The sequence below is a fragment of the Pseudophryne corroboree genome, chromosome 4, assembly GCF_028390025.1.
Source record: "Pseudophryne corroboree isolate aPseCor3 chromosome 4, aPseCor3.hap2, whole genome shotgun sequence".
Taxonomy (NCBI): Eukaryota; Metazoa; Chordata; class Amphibia; order Anura; family Myobatrachidae; genus Pseudophryne; species Pseudophryne corroboree.
This window is the reverse complement of record NC_086447.1, coordinates 15,883,972-15,901,257: the sequence shown is the minus strand read 5'-3', so window position 1 is coordinate 15,901,257 and position 17,286 is coordinate 15,883,972. Positions and strand designations below refer to the sequence as shown.

The window sequence follows — 17,286 nt, the reverse complement described above, 5'->3', positions numbered from 1 at the left end:
AGTAGACAAGTCAAAATTTCAAACCACCTCTTATAGTGTAGGGTACCTGGCCTTCTCTGATGCAATCTGATTTGATTAAGTCATTTTATAAAAAACAGGAAGCACAATTTAGCATGGGCTTGCAGAGAAAAAAAATTATGCAGGCAGAGAAATCCAATTGAGTGATTAATCAGCTCTCCATTTTATGGCTTTATTTTTATGCTAACACATTTGCTCTCTGAAAAGTGTCCACAAAGCCAAGTCTCTGATTAACACCTTTGTAGGAATGGTTTTTCACCTATTACTGATTAAAACTTGCTTCATTGGAAAGGCAGCAAGATGCATCCTCATTACAATGTCCACTGAAATAATACAGGTTGACACCAGGAAACATAAACCTCACTGCATCCTTGCTGCTTTCTCAAGTGGGAATCTGTTTAATGTGAAAACCAGGTGATATCTAATCAGCACACAGGTAAGAAGTTAAGAAAATCTTTCTTTAAGGGTGAAGATGTTTCTCACAAAATCGTTGCCCCAATGCATCATTGAAATTCAAGATGGAAAGATGATTTTGAAATATCAATTGTACATTTTGCATTGCTCTTCTGGTGACAATGTAGCTTGTTTTTGTCAATTACCATTTCAGTAATAGGGTAAAGAAAATTAAGTGGATTTCTGAAAGAAAACAATGCTGTCAATATACTATTAAAACAAATTAAAATGTTAAAAGTTATTGTACTTTAAGTAAAAATAAAAGAGTCAAAATATCAATTCCAGTTTTGGAAGAATTTAATTAACAAAAAAATAAGTACACATAGCAGAGGATGGTTTCGATCCACCGACCTCTGGGTTATGGGCCCAGCACGCTTCCGCTGCACCACTCTGCTGCTCATGTAAGTGTCAGAGATCCTGAAGTACTCACTCATCATGTGAAAGTACCAATGTGTTTCTTCGTTGGTCAATGGAAGAAAAATCTTGCAAAACTCTCCAGATTATTGCCTTTTTAACCTTTTTCTAGGAAACTTTCTAGATGAATGCTTTTTAGCCTTTGTCAGTACATGCTTTTGCATGCTGTCTCTGTGGCGCAATCGGTTAGCGCATTCGGCTGTTAACCGAAAGGTTGGTGGTTCAATCCCAACCAGGGACGTAATTGACCTTGTGATCAAATTTTGCTGATCTTTAAGTAGACAAGTCAAAATTTCAAACCACCTCTTATGGTGTAGGGTACCTGGCCTTCTCTGATGCAATCAGAGTCATATTTGATTAAGTCATTTTATAAAAAACAGGAAGCACAATTTAGCATGGGGTTGCAGAGAAAAAAAATGATGCAGGCAGAGAAATCCAATTGAGTGATTAATCAGCTCTCCATTTTATGGCTTTATTTTTATGCTAACACATTTGCTCTCTGAAAAGTGTCCACAAAGCCAAGTCTCTGATTAACACCTTTGTAGGAATGGTTTTTCACCTATTACTGATTAAAACTTGCTTCATTGGAAAGGCAGAAAGATGCATCCTCATTACAATGTTCACTGAAATAATACAGGTTGACACCAGGAAACATAAACCTCACTGCATCCTTGCTGCTTTCTCAAGTGGGAATCTGTTTAATGTGAAAACCAGGTGATATCTAATCATCACACAGGTAAGAAGTTAAAAAAATCTTTCTTTAAGGGTGAAGATGTTTCTCACAAAATCGTTGCCCCAATGCATCATTGAAATTCAAGATGGAAAGATGATTTTGAAATATCAATTGTACATTTTGCATTGCTCATCTGGTGACAATGTAGCTTGTTTTTGTCAATTACCATTTCAGTAATAGGGTAAAGAAAATTAAGTGGATTTCTGAAAGAAAACAATGCTGTCAATATACTATTAAAACAAATTAAAATGTTAAAAGTTTTTGTACTGTAAGTAAAAATAAAAGAGTCAAAATATCAATTCCAGTTTTGGAAGAATTTAATTAACAAAAAAATAAGTGCACATAGCAGAGGATGGTTTTGATCCACTGACCTCAGGGTTATGGGCCCAGCACGCTTCCGCTGCGCCACTCTGCTGCTCATGTAAGTGTCAGAGATCCTGAAGTACTCACTCATCATGTGAAAGTACCAATGTGTTTCTTCGTTGGTCAATGGAAGAAAAATCTTGCAAAACTCTCCAGATTATTGCCTTTTTAACCTTTTTCTAGGAAACTTTCTAGATGAATGCTTTTTAGCCTTTGTCAGTACATGCTTTTGCAAGCTGTCTCTGTGGCGCAATCGGTTAGCGCATTCGGCTGTTAACCGAAAGGTTGGTGGTTCAATCCCACCCAGGGACGTAATTGACCTTGTGATCAAATTTTGGTGATCTTTAAGTAGACAAGTCAAAATTTCAAACCACCTCTTATAGTGTAGGGTACCTGGCCTTCTCTGATGCAATCAGATTTGATTAAGTCATTTTATAAAAAACAGGAAGCACAATTTAGCATGGGGTTGCAGAGAAAAAAAATGATGCAGGCAGAGAAATCCAATTGAGTGATTAATCAGCTCTCCATTTTATGGCTTTATTTTTATGCTAACACATTTGCTCTCTGAAAAGTGTCCACAAAGCCAAGTCTCTGATTAACACCTTTGTAGGAATGGTTTTTCACCTATTACTGATTAAAACTTGCTTCATTGGAAAGGCAGCAAGATGCATCCTCATTACAATGTCCACTGAAATAATACAGGTTGACACCAGGAAACATAAACCTCACTGCATCCTTGCTGCTTTCTCAAGTGGGAATCTGTTTAATGTGAAAACCAGGTGATATCTAATCAGCACACAGGTAAGAAGTTAAAAAAATCTTTCTTTAAGGGTGAAGATGTTTCTCACAAAATCGTTGCCCCAATGCATCATTGAAATTCAAGATGGAAAGATGATTTTGAAATATCAATTGTACATTTTGCATTGCTCATCTGGTGACAATGTAGCTTGTTTTTGTCAATTACCATTTCAGTAATAGGGTAAAGAAAATTAAGTGGATTTCTGAAAGAAAACAATGCTGTCAATATACTATTAAAACAAATTAAAATGTTAAAAGTTATTGTACTGTAAGTAAAAATAAAAGAGTCAAAATATCAATTCCAGTTTTGGAAGAATTTAATTAACAAAAAATTAAGTGCACATAGCAGAGGATGGTTTTGATCCACCGACCTCTGGGTTATGGGCCCAGCACGCTTCCGCTGCGCCACTCTGCTGCTCATGTAAGTGTCAGAGATCCTGAAGTACTCACTCATCATGTGAAAGTACCAATGTGTTTCTTCGTTGGTCAATGGAAGAAAAATCTTGCAAAACTCTCCAGATTATTGCCTTTTTAACCTTTTTCTAGGAAACTTTCTAGATGAATGCTTTTTAGCCTTTGTCAGTACATGCTTTTGCAAGCTGTCTCTGTGGCGCAATCGGTTAGCGCATTTGGCTGTTAACCGAAAGGTTGGTGGTTCAATCCCACCCAGGGACGTAATTGACCTTGTGATCAAATTTTGGTGATCTTTAAGTAGACAAGTCAAAATTTCAAACCACCTCTTATAGTGTAGGGTACCTGGCCTTCTCTGATGCAATCAGATTTGATTAAGTCATTTTATAAAAAACAGGAAGCACAATTTAGCATGGGGTTGCAGAGAAAAAAAATTATGCAGGCAGAGAAATCCAATTGAGTGATTAATCAGCTCTCCATACTATGGCTTTATTTTTATGCTAACACATTTGCTCTCTGAAAAGTGTCCACAAAGCCAAGTCTCTGATTAACACCTTTGTAGGAATGGTTTTTCACCTATTACTGATTAAAACTTGCTTCATTGGAAAGGCAGCAAGATGCATCCTCATTACAATGTCCACTGAAATAATACAGGTTGACACCAGGAAACATAAACCTCACTGCATCCTTGCTGCTTTCTCAAGTGGGAATCTGTTTAATGTGAAAACCAGGTGATATCTAATCAGCACACAGGTAAGAAGTTAATAAAATCTTTCTTTAAGGGTGAAGATGTTTCTCACAAAATCGTTGCCCCAATGCATCATTGAAATTCAAGATGGAAAGATGATTTTGAAATATCAATTGTACATTTTGCATTGCTCTTCTGGTGACAATGTAGCTTGTTTTTGTCAATTACCATTTCAGTAATAGGGTAAAGAAAATTAAGTGGATTTCTGAAAGAAAACAATGCTGTCAATATACTATTAAAACAAATTAAAATGTTAAAAGTTATTGTACTTTAAGTAAAAATAAAAGAGTCAAAATATCAATTCCAGTTTTGGAAGAATTTATTTAACAAAAAAATAAGTGCACATAGCAGAGGATGGTTTCGATCCACCGACCTCTGGGTTATGGGCCCAGCACGCTTCCGCTGCGCCACTCTGCTGCTCATGTAAGTGTCAGAGATCCTGAAGTACTCACTCATCATGTGAAAGTACCAATGTGTTTCTTCGTTGGTCAATGGAAGAAAAATCTTGCAAAACTCTCCAGATTATTGCCTTTTTAACCTTTTTCTAGGAAACTTTCTAGATGAATGCTTTTTAGCCTTTGTCAGTACATGCTTTTGCAAGCTGTCTCTGTGGCGCAATCGGTTAGCGCATTCGGCTGTTAACCGAAAGGTTGGTGGTTCAATCCCAACCAGGGACGTAATTGACCTTGTGATCAAATTTTGCTGATCTTTAAGTAGACAAGTCAAAATTTCAAACCACCTCTTATGGTGTAGGGTACCTGGCCTTCTCTGATGCAATCAGAGTCATATTTGATTAAGTCATTTTATAAAAAACAGGAAGCACAATTTAGCATGGGGTTGCAGAGAAAAAAAATGATGCAGGCAGAGAAATCCAATTGAGTGATTAATCATCTCTCCATTTTATGGCTTTATTTTTATGCTAACACATTTGCTCTCTGAAAAGTGTCCACAAAGCCAAGTCTCTGATTAACACCTTTGTAGGAATGGTTTTTCACCTATTACTGATTAAAACTTGCTTCATTGGAAAGGCAGCAAGATGCATCCTCATTACAATGTCCACTGAAATAATACAGGTTGACACCAGGAAACATAAACCTCACTGCATCCTTGCTGCTTTCTCAAGTGGGAATCTGTTTAATGTGAAAACCAGGTGATATCTAATCAGCACACAGGTAAGAAGTTAAGAAAATCTTTCTTTAAGGGTGAAGATGTTTCTCACAAAATCGTTGCCCCAATGCATCATTGAAATTCAAGATGGAAAGATGATTTTGAAATATCAATTGTACATTTTGCATTGCTCTTCTGGTGACAATGTAGCTTGTTTTTGTCAATTACCATTTCAGTAATAGGGTAAAGAAAATTAAGTGGATTTCTGAAAGAAAACAATGCTGTCAATATACTATTAAAACAAATTAAAATGTTAAAAGTTATTGTACTTTAAGTAAAAATAAAAGAGTCAAAATATCAATTCCAGTTTTGGAAGAATTTAATTAAAAAAATAAGTGCACATAGCAGAGGATGGTTTTGATCCACCGACCTCTGGGTTATGGGCCCAGCACGCTTCCGCTGCGCCACTCTGCTGCTCATGTAAGTGTCAGAGATCCTGAAGTACTCACTCATCATGTCAAAGTACCAATGTGTTTCTTCGTTTGTCAATGGAAGAAAAATCTTGCAAAACTCTCCAGATTATTGCCTTTTTAACTTTTTTCTAGGAAACTTTCTAGATGAATGCTTTTTAGCCTTTGTCAGTACATGCTTTTGCAAGGTGTCTCTGTGGCGCAATCGGTTAGCGCATTCGGCTGTTAACCGAAAGGTTGGTGGTTCAATCCCACCCAGGGACGTAATTGACCTTGTGATCAAATTTTGCTGATCTTTAAGTAGACAAGTCAAAATTTCAAACCACCTCTTATGGTGTAGGGTACCTGGCCTTCTCTGATGCAATCAGAGTCATATTTGATTGTCATTTTATAAAAAACAGGAAGCACAATTTAGCATGGGGTTGCAGAGAAAAAAAATTATGCAGGCAGAGAAATCCAATTGAGTGATTAATCAGCTCTCCATTTTATGGCTTTATTTTTATGCTAACACATTTGCTCTCTGAAAAGTGTCCACAAAGCTAAGTCTCTGATTAACACCTTTGTAGGAATGGTTTTTCACCTATTACTGATTAAAACTTGCTTCATTGGAAAGGCAGCAAGATGCATCCTCATTACAATGTCCACTGAAATAATACAGGTTGACACCAGGAAACATAAACCTCACTGCATCCTTGCTGCTTTCTTAAGTGGGAATCTGTTTAATGTGAAAACCAGGTGATATCTAATCAGCACACAGGTAAGAAGTTAAGAAAATCTTTCTTTAAGGGTGAAGATGTTTCTCACAAAATCGTTGCCCCAATGCATCATTGAAATTCAAGCTGGAAAGATGATTTTGAAATATCAATTGTACATTTTGCATTGCTCTTCTGGTGACAATGTAGCTTGTTTTTGTCAATTACCATTTCAGTAATAGGGTAAAGAAAATTAAGTGGATTTCTGAAAGAAAACAATGCTGTCAATATACTATTAAAACAAATTAAAATGTTAAAAGTTATTGTACTTTAAGTAAAAATAAAAGAGTCAAAATATCAATTCCAGTTTTGGAAGAATTTAATTAACCAAAAAATAAATGCACATAGCAGAGGATGGTTTCGATCCACCGACCTCTGGGTTATGGGCCCAGCACGCTTCCGCTGCGCCACTCTGCTGCTCATGTAAGTGTCAGAGATCCTGAAGTACTCACTCATCATGTCAAAGTACCAATGTGTTTCTTCGTTTGTCAATGGAAGAAAAATCTTGCAAAACTCTCCAGATTATTGCCTTTTTAACTTTTTTCTAGGAAACTTTCTAGATGAATGCTTTTTAGCCTTTGTCAGTACATGCTTTTGCAAGGTGTCTCTGTGGCGCAATCGGTTAGCGCATTCGGCTGTTAACCGAAAGGTTGGTGGTTCAATCCCACCCAGGGACGTAATTGACCTTGTGATCAAATTTTGCTGATCTTTAAGTAGACAAGTCAAAATTTCAAACCACCTCTTATGGTGTAGGGTACCTGGCCTTCTCTGATGCAATCAGAGTCATATTTGATTGTCATTTTATAAAAAACAGGAAGCACAATTTAGCATGGGGTTGCAGAGAAAAAAAATTATGCAGGCAGAGAAATCCAATTGAGTGATTAATCAGCTCTCCATTTTATGGCTTTATTTTTATGCTAACACATTTGCTCTCTGAAAAGTGTCCACAAAGCCAAGTCTCTGATTAACACCTTTGTAGGAATGGTTTTTCACCTATTACTGATTAAAACTTGCTTCATTGGAAAGGCAGCAAGATGCATCCTCATTACAATGTCCACTGAAATAATACAGGTTGACACCAGGAAACATAAACCTCACTGCATCCTTGCTGCTTTCTCAAGTGGGAATCTGTTTAATGTGAAAACCAGGTGATATCTAACCAGCACACAGGTAAGAAGTTAAGAAAATCTTTCTTTAAGGGTGAAGATGTTTCTCACAAAATTGTTGCCCCAATGCATCATTGAAATTCAAGATGGAAAGATGATTTTGAAATATCAATTGTACATTTTGCATTGCTCATCTGGTGACAATGTAGCTTGTTTTTGTCAATTACCATTTCAGTAATAGGGTAAAGAAAATTAAGTGGATTTCTGAAAGAAAACAATGCTGTCAATATACTATTAAAACAAATTAAAATGTTAAAAGTTATTGTACTGTAAGTAAAAATAAAAGAGTCAAAATATCAATTCCAGTATGGAAGAATTTAATTAACAAAAAAATAAGTGCACATAGCAGAGGATGGTTTTGATCCACCGACCTCTGGGTTATGGGCCCAGCACGCTTCCGCTGCGCCACTCTGCTGCTCGTGTAAGTGTCAGAGATCCTGAAGTACTCACTCATCATGTGAAAGTACCAATGTGTTTCTTCGTTGGTCAATGGAAGAAAAATCTTGCAAAACTCTCCAGATTATTGCCTTTTTAACCTTTTTCTAGGAAACTTTCTAGATGAATGCTTTTTAGCCTTTGTCAGTACATGCTTTTGCAAGCTGTCTCTGTGGCGCAATCGGTTAGCGCATTCGGCTGTTAACCGAAAGGTCTGGTGGTTCAATCCCACCCAGGGACGTAATTGACCTTGTGATCAAATTTTGGTGATCTTTAAGTAGACAAGTCAAAATTTCAAACCACCTCTTATAGTGTAGGGTACCTGGCCTTCTCTGATGCAATCAGATTTGATTAAGTCATTTTATAAAAAACAGGAAGCACAATTTAGCATGGGGTTGCAGAGAAAAAAAATTATGCAGGCAGAGAAATCCAATTGAGTGATTAATCAGCTCTCCATACTATGGCTTTATTTTTATGCTAACACATTTGCTCTCTGAAAAGTATCCACAAAGCCAAGTCTCTGATTAACACCTTTGTAGGAATGGTTTTTCACCTATTACTGATTAAAACTTGCTTCATTGGAAAGGCAGCAAGATGCATCCTCATTACAATGTCCACTGAAATAATACAGGTTGACACCAGGAAACATAAACCTCACTGCATCCTTGCTGCTTTCTCAAGTGGGAATCTGTTTAATGTGAAAACCAGGTGATATCTAATCAGCACACAGGTAAGAAGTTAAGAAAATCTTTCTTTAAGGGTGAAGATGTTTCTCACAAAATCGTTGCCCCAATGCATCATTGAAATTCAAGATGGAAAGATGATTTTGAAATATCAATTGTACATTTTGCATTGCTCTTCTGGTGACAATGTAGCTTGTTTTTGTCAATTACCATTTCAGTAATAGGGTAAAGAAAATTAAGTGGATTTCTGAAAGAAAACAATGCTGTCAATATACTATTAAAACAAATTAAAATGTTAAAAGTTATTGTACTTTAAGTAAAAATAAAAGAGTCAAAATATCAATTCCAGTTTTGGAAGAATTTAATTAACAAAAAAATAAGTGCACATAGCAGAGGATGGTTTCGATCCACCGACCTCTGGGTTATGGGCCCAGCACGCTTCCGCTGCGCCACTCTGCTGCTCATGTAAGTGTCAGAGATCCTGAAGTACTCACTCATCATGTGAAAGTACCAATGTGTTTCTTCGTTGGTCAATGGAAGAAAAATCTTGCAAAACTCTCCAGATTATTGCCTTTTTAACTTTTTTCTAGGAAACTATCTAGATGAATGCTTTTTAGCCTTTGTCAGTACATGCTTTTGCAAGCTGTCTCTGTGGCGCAATCGGTTAGCGCATTCGGCTGTTAACCGAAAGGTTGGTGGTTCAATCCCACCCAGGGACGTAATTGACCTTGTGATCAAATTTTGGTGATCTTTAAGTAGACAAGTCAAAATTTCAAACCACCTCTTATGGTGTAGGGTACCTGGCCTTCTCTGATGCAATCAGAGTCATATTTGATTAAGTCATTTTATAAAAAACGGGAAGCACAATTTAGCATGGGGTTGCAGAGAAAAAAAATTATGCAGGCAGAGAAATCCAATTGAGTGATTAATCAGCTCTCCATTTTATGGCTTTATTTTTATGCTAACACATTTGCTCTCTGAAAAGTGTCCACAAAGCCAAGTCTCTGATTAACACCTTTGTAGGAATGGTTTTTCACCTATTACTGATTAAAACTTGCTTCATTGGAAAGGCAGCAAGATGCATCCTCATTACAATGTCCACTGAAATAATACAGGTTGACACCAGGAAACATAAACCTCACTGCATCCTTGCTGCTTTCTCAAGTGGGAATCTGTTTAATGTGAAAACCAGGTGATATCTAATCAGCACACAGGTAAGAAGTTAAGAAAATCTTTCTTTAAGGGTGAAGATGTTTCTCACAAAATCGTTGCCCCAATGCATCATTGAAATTCAAGATGGAAAGATGATTTTGAAATATCAATTGTACATTTTGCATTGCTCTTCTGGTGACAATGTAGCTTGTTTTTGTCAATTACCATTTCAGTAATAGGGTAAAGAAAATTAAGTGGATTTCTGAAAGAAAACAATGCTGTCAATATACTATTAAAACAAATTAAAATGTTAAAAGTTATTGTACTTTAAGTAAAAATAAAAGAGTCAAAATATCAATTCCAGTTTTGGAAGAATTTAATTAACAAAAAAATAAGTGCACATAGCAGAGGATGGTTTCAATCCACCGACCTCTGGGTTATGGGCCCAGCACGCTTCTGCTGCCCCACTCTGCTGCTCATGTAAGTGTCAGAGATCCTGAAGTACTCACTCATTATGTGAAAGTACCAATGTGTTTCTTCTTTGGTCAATGGAAGAAAAATCTTGCAAAACTCTCCAGATTATTGCCTTTTTAACCTTTTTCTAGGAAACTTTCTAGATGAATGCTTTTTAGCCTTTGTCAGTACATGCTTTTGCAAGCTGTCTCTGTGGCGCAATCGGTTAGCACATTCGGCTGTTAACCGAAAGGTTGGTGGTTCAATCGCACCCAGGGACGTAATTGACCTTGTGATCAAATTTTGGTGATCTTTAAGTAGACAAGTCAAAATTTCAAACCACCTCTTATAGTGTAGGGTACCTGGCCTTCTCTGATGCAGTCATATTTGATTAAGTCATTTTATAAAAAACAGGAAGCACAATTTAGCATGGGGTTGCAGAGAAAAAAAATTATGCAGGCAGAGAAATCCAATTGAGTGATTAATCAGCTCTCCATTTTATGGCTTTATTTTTATGCTAACACATTTGCTCTCTGAAAAGTGTCCACAAAGCCAAGTCTCTGATTAACACCTTTGTAGGAATGGTTTTTCACCTATTACTGATTAAAACTTGCTTCATTGGAAAGGCAGCAAGATGCATCCTCATTACAATGTCCACTGAAATAATACAGGTTGACACCAGGAAACATAAACCTCACTGCATCCTTGCTGCTTTCTCAAGTGGGAATCTGTTTAATGTGAAAACCAGGTGATATCTAATCAGCACACAGGTAAGAAGTTAAGAAAATCTTTCTTTAAGGGTGAAGATGTTTCTCACAAAATCGTTGCCCCAATGCATCATTGAAATTCAAGATGGAAAGATGATTTTGAAATATCAATTGTACATTTTGCATTGCTCTTCTGGTGACAATGTAGCTTGTTTTTGTCAATTACCATTCCAGTAATAGGGTAAAGAAAATTAAGTGGATTTCTGAAAGAAAACAATGCTGTCAATATACTATTTAAACAAATTAAAATGTTAAAAGTTATTGTACTTTAAGTAAAAATAAAAGAGTCAAAATATCAATTCCAGTTTTGGAAGAATTTAATTAACAAAAAAATAAGTGCACATAGCAGAGGATGGTTTCAATCCACCGACCTCTGGGTTATGGGCCCAGCACGCTTCTGCTGCCCCACTCTGCTGCTCATGTAAGTGTCAGAGATCCTGAAGTACTCACTCATTATGTGAAAGTACCAATGTGTTTCGTCTTTGGTCAATGGAAGAAAAATCTTGCAAAACTCTCCAGATTATTGCCTTTTTAACCTTTTTCTAGGAAACTTTCTAGATGAATGCTTTTTAGCCTTTGTCAGTACATGCTTTTGCAAGCTGTCTCTGTGGCGCAATCGGTTAGCGCATTCGTCTGTTAACCGAAAGGTGGGTGGTTCAATCCCACCCAGGGACGTAATTGACCTTGTGATCAAATTTTGGTGATCTTTAAGTAGACAAGTCAAAATTTCAAACCACCTCTTATAGTGTAGGGTACCTGGCCTTCTCTGATGCAATCAGATTTGATTAAGTCATTTTATAAAAAACAGGAAGCACAATTTAGCATGGGGTTGCAGAGAAAAAAAATTATGCAGGCAGAGAAATCCAATTGAGTGATTAATCAGCTCTCCATTTTATGGCTTTATTTTTATGCTAACACATTTGCTCTCTGAAAAGTGTCCACAAAGCCAAGTCTCTGATTAACACCTTTGTAGGAATGGTTTTTCACCTATTACTGATTAAAACTTGCTTCATTGGAAAGGCAGCAAGATGCATCCTCATTACAATGTCCACTGAAATAATACAGGTTGACACCAGGAAACATAAACCTCACTGCATCCTTGCTGCTTTCTCAAGTGGGAATCTGTTTAATGTGAAAACCAGGTGATATCTAATCAGCACACAGGTAAGAAGTTAAGAAAATCTTTCTTTAAGGGTGAAGATGTTTCTCACAAAATCGTTGCCCCAATGCATCATTGAAATTCAAGATGGAAAGATGATTTTGAAATATCAATTGTACATTTTGCATTGCTCATCTGGTGACAATGTAGCTTGTTTTTGTCAATTACCATTTCAGTAATAGGGTAAAGAAAATTAAGTGGATTTCTGAAAGAAAACAATGCTGTCAATATACTATTAAAACAAATTAAAATGTTAAAAGTTATTGTACTTTAAGTAAAAATAAAAGAGTCAAAATATCAATTCCAGTTTTGGAAGAATTTAATTAACAAAAAAATAAGTGCACATAGCAGAGGATGGTTTCGATCCACCGACCTCTGGGTTATGGGCCCAGCACGCTTCCGCTGCGCCACTCTGCTGCTCATGTAAGTGTCAGAGATCCTGAAGTACTCACTCATCATGTGAAAGTACCAATGTGTTTCTTCGTTGGTCAATGGAAGAAAAATCTTGCAAAACTCTCCAGATTATTGCCTTTTTAACCTTTTTCTAGGAAACTTTCTAGATGAATGCTTTTTAGCCTTTGTCAGTACATGCTTTTGCAAGCTGTCTCTGTGGCGCAATCGGTTAGCGCATTCGGCTGTTAACCGAAAGGTTGGTGGTTCAATCCCACCCAGGGACGTAATTGACCTTGTGATCAAATTTTGCTGATCTTTAAGTAGACAAGTCAAAATTTCAAACCACCTCTTATGGTGTAGGGTACCTGGCCTTCTCTGATGCAATCAGAGTCATATTTGATTAAGTCATTTTATAAAAAACAGGAAGCACAATTTAGCATGGGGTTGCAGAGAAAAAAAATTATGCAGGCAGAGAAATCCAATTGAGTGATTAATCAGCTCTCCATTTTATGGCTTTATTTTTATGCTAACACATTTGCTCTCTGAAAAGTGTCCACAAAGCCAAGTCTCTGATTAACACCTTTGTAGGAATGGTTTTTCACCTATTACTGATTAAAACTTGCTTCATTGGAAAGGCAGCAAGATGCATCCTCATTACAATGTCCACTTAAATAATACAGGTTGACACCAGGAAACATAAACCTCACTGCATCCTTGCTGCTTTCTCAAGTGGGAATCTGTTTAATGTGAAAACCAGGTGATATCTAATCAGCACACAGGTAAGAAGTTAAGAAAATCTTTCTTTAAGGGTGAAGATGTTTCTCACAAAATCGTTGCCCCAATGCATCATTGAAATTCAAGATGGAAAGATGATTTTGAAATATCAATTGTACATTTTGCATTGCTCATCTGGTGACAATGTAGCTTGTTTTTGTCAATTACCATTTCAGTAATAGGGTAAAGAAAATTAAGTGGATTTCTGAAAGAAAACAATGCTGTCAATATACTATTAAAACAAATTAAAATGTTAAAAGTTATTGTACTTTAAGTAAAAATAAAAGAGTCAAAATATCAATTCCAGTTTTGGAAGAATTTAATTAACAAAAAAATAAGTGCACATAGCAGAGGATGGTTTCGATCCACCGACCTCTGGGTTATGGGCCCAGCACGCTTCCGCTGCGCCACTCTGCTGCTCATGTAAGTGTCAGAGATCCTGAAGTACTCACTCATCATGTGAAAGTACCAATGTGTTTCTTCGTTGGTCAATGGAAGAAAAATCTTGCAAAACTCTCCAGATTATTGCCTTTTTAAACTTTTTCTAGGAAACTTTCTAGATGAATGCTTTTTAGCCTTTGTCAGTACATGCTTTTGCAAGCTGTCTCTGTGGCGCAATCGGTTAGCGCATTCGGCTGTTAACCGAAAGGTTGGTGGTTCAATCCCAACCAGGAACGTAATTGACCTTGTGATCAAATTTTGCTGATCTTTAAGTAGACAAGTCAAAATTTCAAACCACCTCTTATGGTGTAGGGTACCTGGCCTTCTCTGATGCAATCAGAGTCATATTTGATTAAGTCATTTTATAAAAAACAGGAAGCACAATTTAGCATGGGGTTGCAGAGAAAAAAAATGATGCAGGCAGAGAAATCCAATTGAGTGATTAAACAGCTCTCCATTTTATGGCTTTATTTTTATGCTAACACATTTGCTCTCTGAAAAGTGTCCACAAAGCCAAGTCTCTGATTAACACCTTTGTAGGAATGGTTTTTCACCTATTACTGATTAAAACTTGCTTCATTGGAAAGGCAGCAAGATGCATCCTCATTACAATGTCCACTGAAATAATACAGGTTGACACCAGGAAACATAAACCTCACTGCATCCTTGCTGCTTTCTCAAGTGGGAATCTGTTTAATGTGAAAACCAGGTGATATCTAACCAGCACACAGGTAAGAAGTTAAGAAAATCTTTCTTTAAGGGTGAAGATGTTTCTCACAAAATCGTTGCCCCAATGCATCATTGAAATTCAAGATGGAAAGATGATTTTGAAATATCAATTGTACATTTTGCATTGCTCATCTGGTGACAATGTAGCTTGTTTTTGTCAATTACCATTTCAGTAATAGGGTAAAGAAAATTAAGTGGATTTCTGAAAGAAAACAATGCTGTCAATATACTATTAAAACAAATTAAAATGTTAAAAGTTATTGTACTGTAAGTAAAAATAAAAGAGTCAAAATATCAATTCCAGTTTTGGAAGAATTTAATTAACAAAAAAATAAGTGCACATAGCAGAGGATGGTTTCAATCCACCGACCTCTGGGTTATGGGCCCAGCACGCTTCCGCTGCGCCACTCTGCTGCTCGTGTAAGTGTCAGAGATCCTGAAGTACTCACTCATCATGTGAAAGTACCAATGTGTTTCTTCGTTGGTCAATGGAAGAAAAATCTTGCAAAACTCTCCAGATTATTGCCTTTTTAACCTTTTTCTAGGAAACTTTCTAGATGAATGCTTTTTAGCCTTTGTCAGTACATGCTTTTGCAAGCTGTCCCTGTGGCGCAATTGGTTAGCGCATTCGGCTGTTAACCGAAAGGTTGGTGGTTCAATCCCACCCAGGGACGTAATTGACCGTGTGATCAAATTTTGGTGATCTTTAAGTAGACAAGTCAAAATTTCAAACCACCTCTTATAGTGTAGGGTACCTGGCCTTCTCTGATGCAATCAGATTTGATTAAGTCATTTTATAAAAAACAGGAAGCACAATTTAGCATGGGGTTGCAGAGAAAAAAAATTATGCAGGCAGAGAAATCCAATTGAGTGATTAATCAGCTCTCCATACTATGGCTTTATTTTTATGCTAACACATTTGCTCTCTGAAAAGTGTCCACAAAGCCAAGTCTCTGATTAACACCTTTGTAGGAATGGTTTTTCACCTATTACTGATTAAAACTTGCTTCATTGGAAAGGCAGCAAGATGCATCCTCATTACAATGTCCACTGAAATAATACAGGTTGACACCAGGAAACATAAACCTCACTGCATCCTTGCTGCTTTCTCAAGTGGGAATCTGTTTAATGTGAAAACCAGGTGATATCTAATCAGCACACAGGCAAGAAGTTAAGAAAATCCTTCTTTAAGGGTGAAGATGTTTCTCACAAAATCGTTGCCCCAATGCATCATTGAAATTCAAGATGGAAAGATGATTTTGAAATATCAATTGTACATTTTGCATTGCTCTTCTGGTGACAATGTAGCTTGTTTTTGTCAATTACCATTTCAGTAATAGGGTAAAGAAAATTAAGTGGATTTCTGAAAGAAAACAATGCTGTCAATATACTATTAAAACAAATTAAAATGTTAAAAGTTATTGTACTTTAAGTAAAAATAAAAGAGTCAAAATATCAATTCCAGTTTTGGAAGAATTTAATTAACAAAAAAATAAGTGCACATAGCAGAGGATGGTTTCGATCCACCGACCTCTGGGTTATGGGCCCAGCACGCTTCCACTGCGCCACTCTGCTGCTCATGTAAGTGTCAGAGATCCTGAAGTACTCTCTCATCATGTGAAAGTACCAATGTGTTTCTTCGTTGGTCAATGGAAGAAAAATCTTGCAAAACTCTCCAGATTATTGCCTTTTTAACCTTTTTCTAGGAAACTTTCTAGATGAATGCTTTTTAGCCTTTGTCAGTACATGCTTTTGCAAGCTGTCTCTGTGGCGCAATCGGTTAGCGCATTCGGCTGTTAACCGAAAGGTCTGGTGGTTCAATCCCACCCAGGGACGTAATTGACTTTGTGATCAAATTTTGGTGATCTTTAAGTAGACAAGTCAAAATTTCAAACCACCTCTTATAGTGTAGGGTACCTGGCCTTCTCTGATGCAATCAGATTTGATTAAGTCATTTTATAAAAAACAGGAAGCACAATTTAGCATGGGGTTGCAGAGAAAAAAAATTATGCAGGCAGAGAAATCCAATTGAGTTATTAATCAGCTCTCCATACTATGGCTTTATTTTTATGCTAACACATTTGCTCTCTGAAAAGTATCCACAAAGCCAAGTCTCTGATTAACACCTTTGTAGGAATGGTTTTTCACCTATTACTGATTAAAACTTGCTTCATTGGAAAGGCAGCAAGATGCATCCTCATTACAATGTCCACTGAAATAATACAGGTTGACACCAGGAAACATAAACCTCACTGCATCCTTGCTGCTTTCTCAAGTGGGAATCTGTTTAATGTGAAAACCAGGTGATATCTAATCAGCACACAGGTAAGAAGTTAAGAAAATCTTTCTTTAAGGGTGAAGATGTTTCTCACAAAATCGTTGCCCCAATGCATCATTGAAATTCAAGATGGAAAGATGATTTTGAAATATCAATTGTACATTTTGCATTGCTCTTCTGGTGACAATGTAGCTTGTTTTTGTCAATTACCATTTCAGTAATAGGGTAAAGAAAATTAAGTGGATTTCTGAAAGAAAACAATGCTGTCAATATACTATTAAAACAAATTAAAATGTTAAAAGTTATTGTACTTTAAGTAAAAATAAAAGAGTCAAAATATCAATTCCAGTTTTGGAAGAATTTAATTAACAAAAAAATAAGTGCACATAGCAGAGGATGGTTTCGATCCACCGACCTCTGGGTTATGGGCCCAGCACGCTTCCGCTGCGCCACTCTGCTGCTCATGTAAGTGTCAGAGATCCTGAAGTACTCACTCATCATGTGAAAGTACCAATGTGTTTCTTCGTTGGTCAATGGAAGAAAAATCTTGCAAAACTCTCCAGATTATTGCCTTTTTAACTTTTTTTCT

General features: G+C 36.7%; 12 non-coding genes across 12 annotated transcripts; 11 read left to right on the top strand and 1 right to left on the bottom strand.

Moving 5' to 3' along the window:
- The first annotated feature begins 1,052 nt into the window (after positions 1-1,052).
- TRNAN-GUU (transfer RNA asparagine (anticodon GUU)) lies at positions 1,053-1,126 on the top strand. The gene has a single exon. It is a non-coding gene; the product is annotated as a tRNA-Asn (tRNA).
- A 1,093-nt stretch (positions 1,127-2,219) lies between these two features.
- Positions 2,220-2,293, top strand: TRNAN-GUU (transfer RNA asparagine (anticodon GUU)). Its single transcript has one exon. It is a non-coding gene; the product is annotated as a tRNA-Asn (tRNA).
- Positions 2,294-3,380: 1,087 nt separating this feature from the next.
- TRNAN-GUU (transfer RNA asparagine (anticodon GUU)) lies at positions 3,381-3,454 on the top strand. The gene has a single exon. It is a non-coding gene; the product is annotated as a tRNA-Asn (tRNA).
- A 1,087-nt stretch (positions 3,455-4,541) lies between these two features.
- Positions 4,542-4,615, top strand: TRNAN-GUU (transfer RNA asparagine (anticodon GUU)). The gene has a single exon. It is a non-coding gene; the product is annotated as a tRNA-Asn (tRNA).
- Positions 4,616-5,705: 1,090 nt separating this feature from the next.
- Positions 5,706-5,779, top strand: TRNAN-GUU (transfer RNA asparagine (anticodon GUU)). Its single transcript has one exon. It is a non-coding gene; the product is annotated as a tRNA-Asn (tRNA).
- A 1,091-nt stretch (positions 5,780-6,870) lies between these two features.
- On the top strand, positions 6,871-6,944 carry TRNAN-GUU (transfer RNA asparagine (anticodon GUU)). The gene has a single exon. It is a non-coding gene; the product is annotated as a tRNA-Asn (tRNA).
- A 1,090-nt stretch (positions 6,945-8,034) lies between these two features.
- On the top strand, positions 8,035-8,109 carry TRNAN-GUU (transfer RNA asparagine (anticodon GUU)). The gene has a single exon. It is a non-coding gene; the product is annotated as a tRNA-Asn (tRNA).
- A 1,087-nt stretch (positions 8,110-9,196) lies between these two features.
- Positions 9,197-9,270, top strand: TRNAN-GUU (transfer RNA asparagine (anticodon GUU)). Its single transcript has one exon. It is a non-coding gene; the product is annotated as a tRNA-Asn (tRNA).
- Positions 9,271-12,685: 3,415 nt separating this feature from the next.
- TRNAN-GUU (transfer RNA asparagine (anticodon GUU)) lies at positions 12,686-12,759 on the top strand. Its single transcript has one exon. It is a non-coding gene; the product is annotated as a tRNA-Asn (tRNA).
- A 2,260-nt stretch (positions 12,760-15,019) lies between these two features.
- Positions 15,020-15,093, top strand: TRNAN-GUU (transfer RNA asparagine (anticodon GUU)). Its single transcript has one exon. It is a non-coding gene; the product is annotated as a tRNA-Asn (tRNA).
- Positions 15,094-15,922: 829 nt separating this feature from the next.
- On the bottom strand, positions 15,923-15,994 carry TRNAM-CAU (transfer RNA methionine (anticodon CAU)). The gene has a single exon. It is a non-coding gene; the product is annotated as a tRNA-Met (tRNA).
- A 186-nt stretch (positions 15,995-16,180) lies between these two features.
- Positions 16,181-16,255, top strand: TRNAN-GUU (transfer RNA asparagine (anticodon GUU)). The gene has a single exon. It is a non-coding gene; the product is annotated as a tRNA-Asn (tRNA).
- Positions 16,256-17,286: the final 1,031 nt, after the last annotated feature.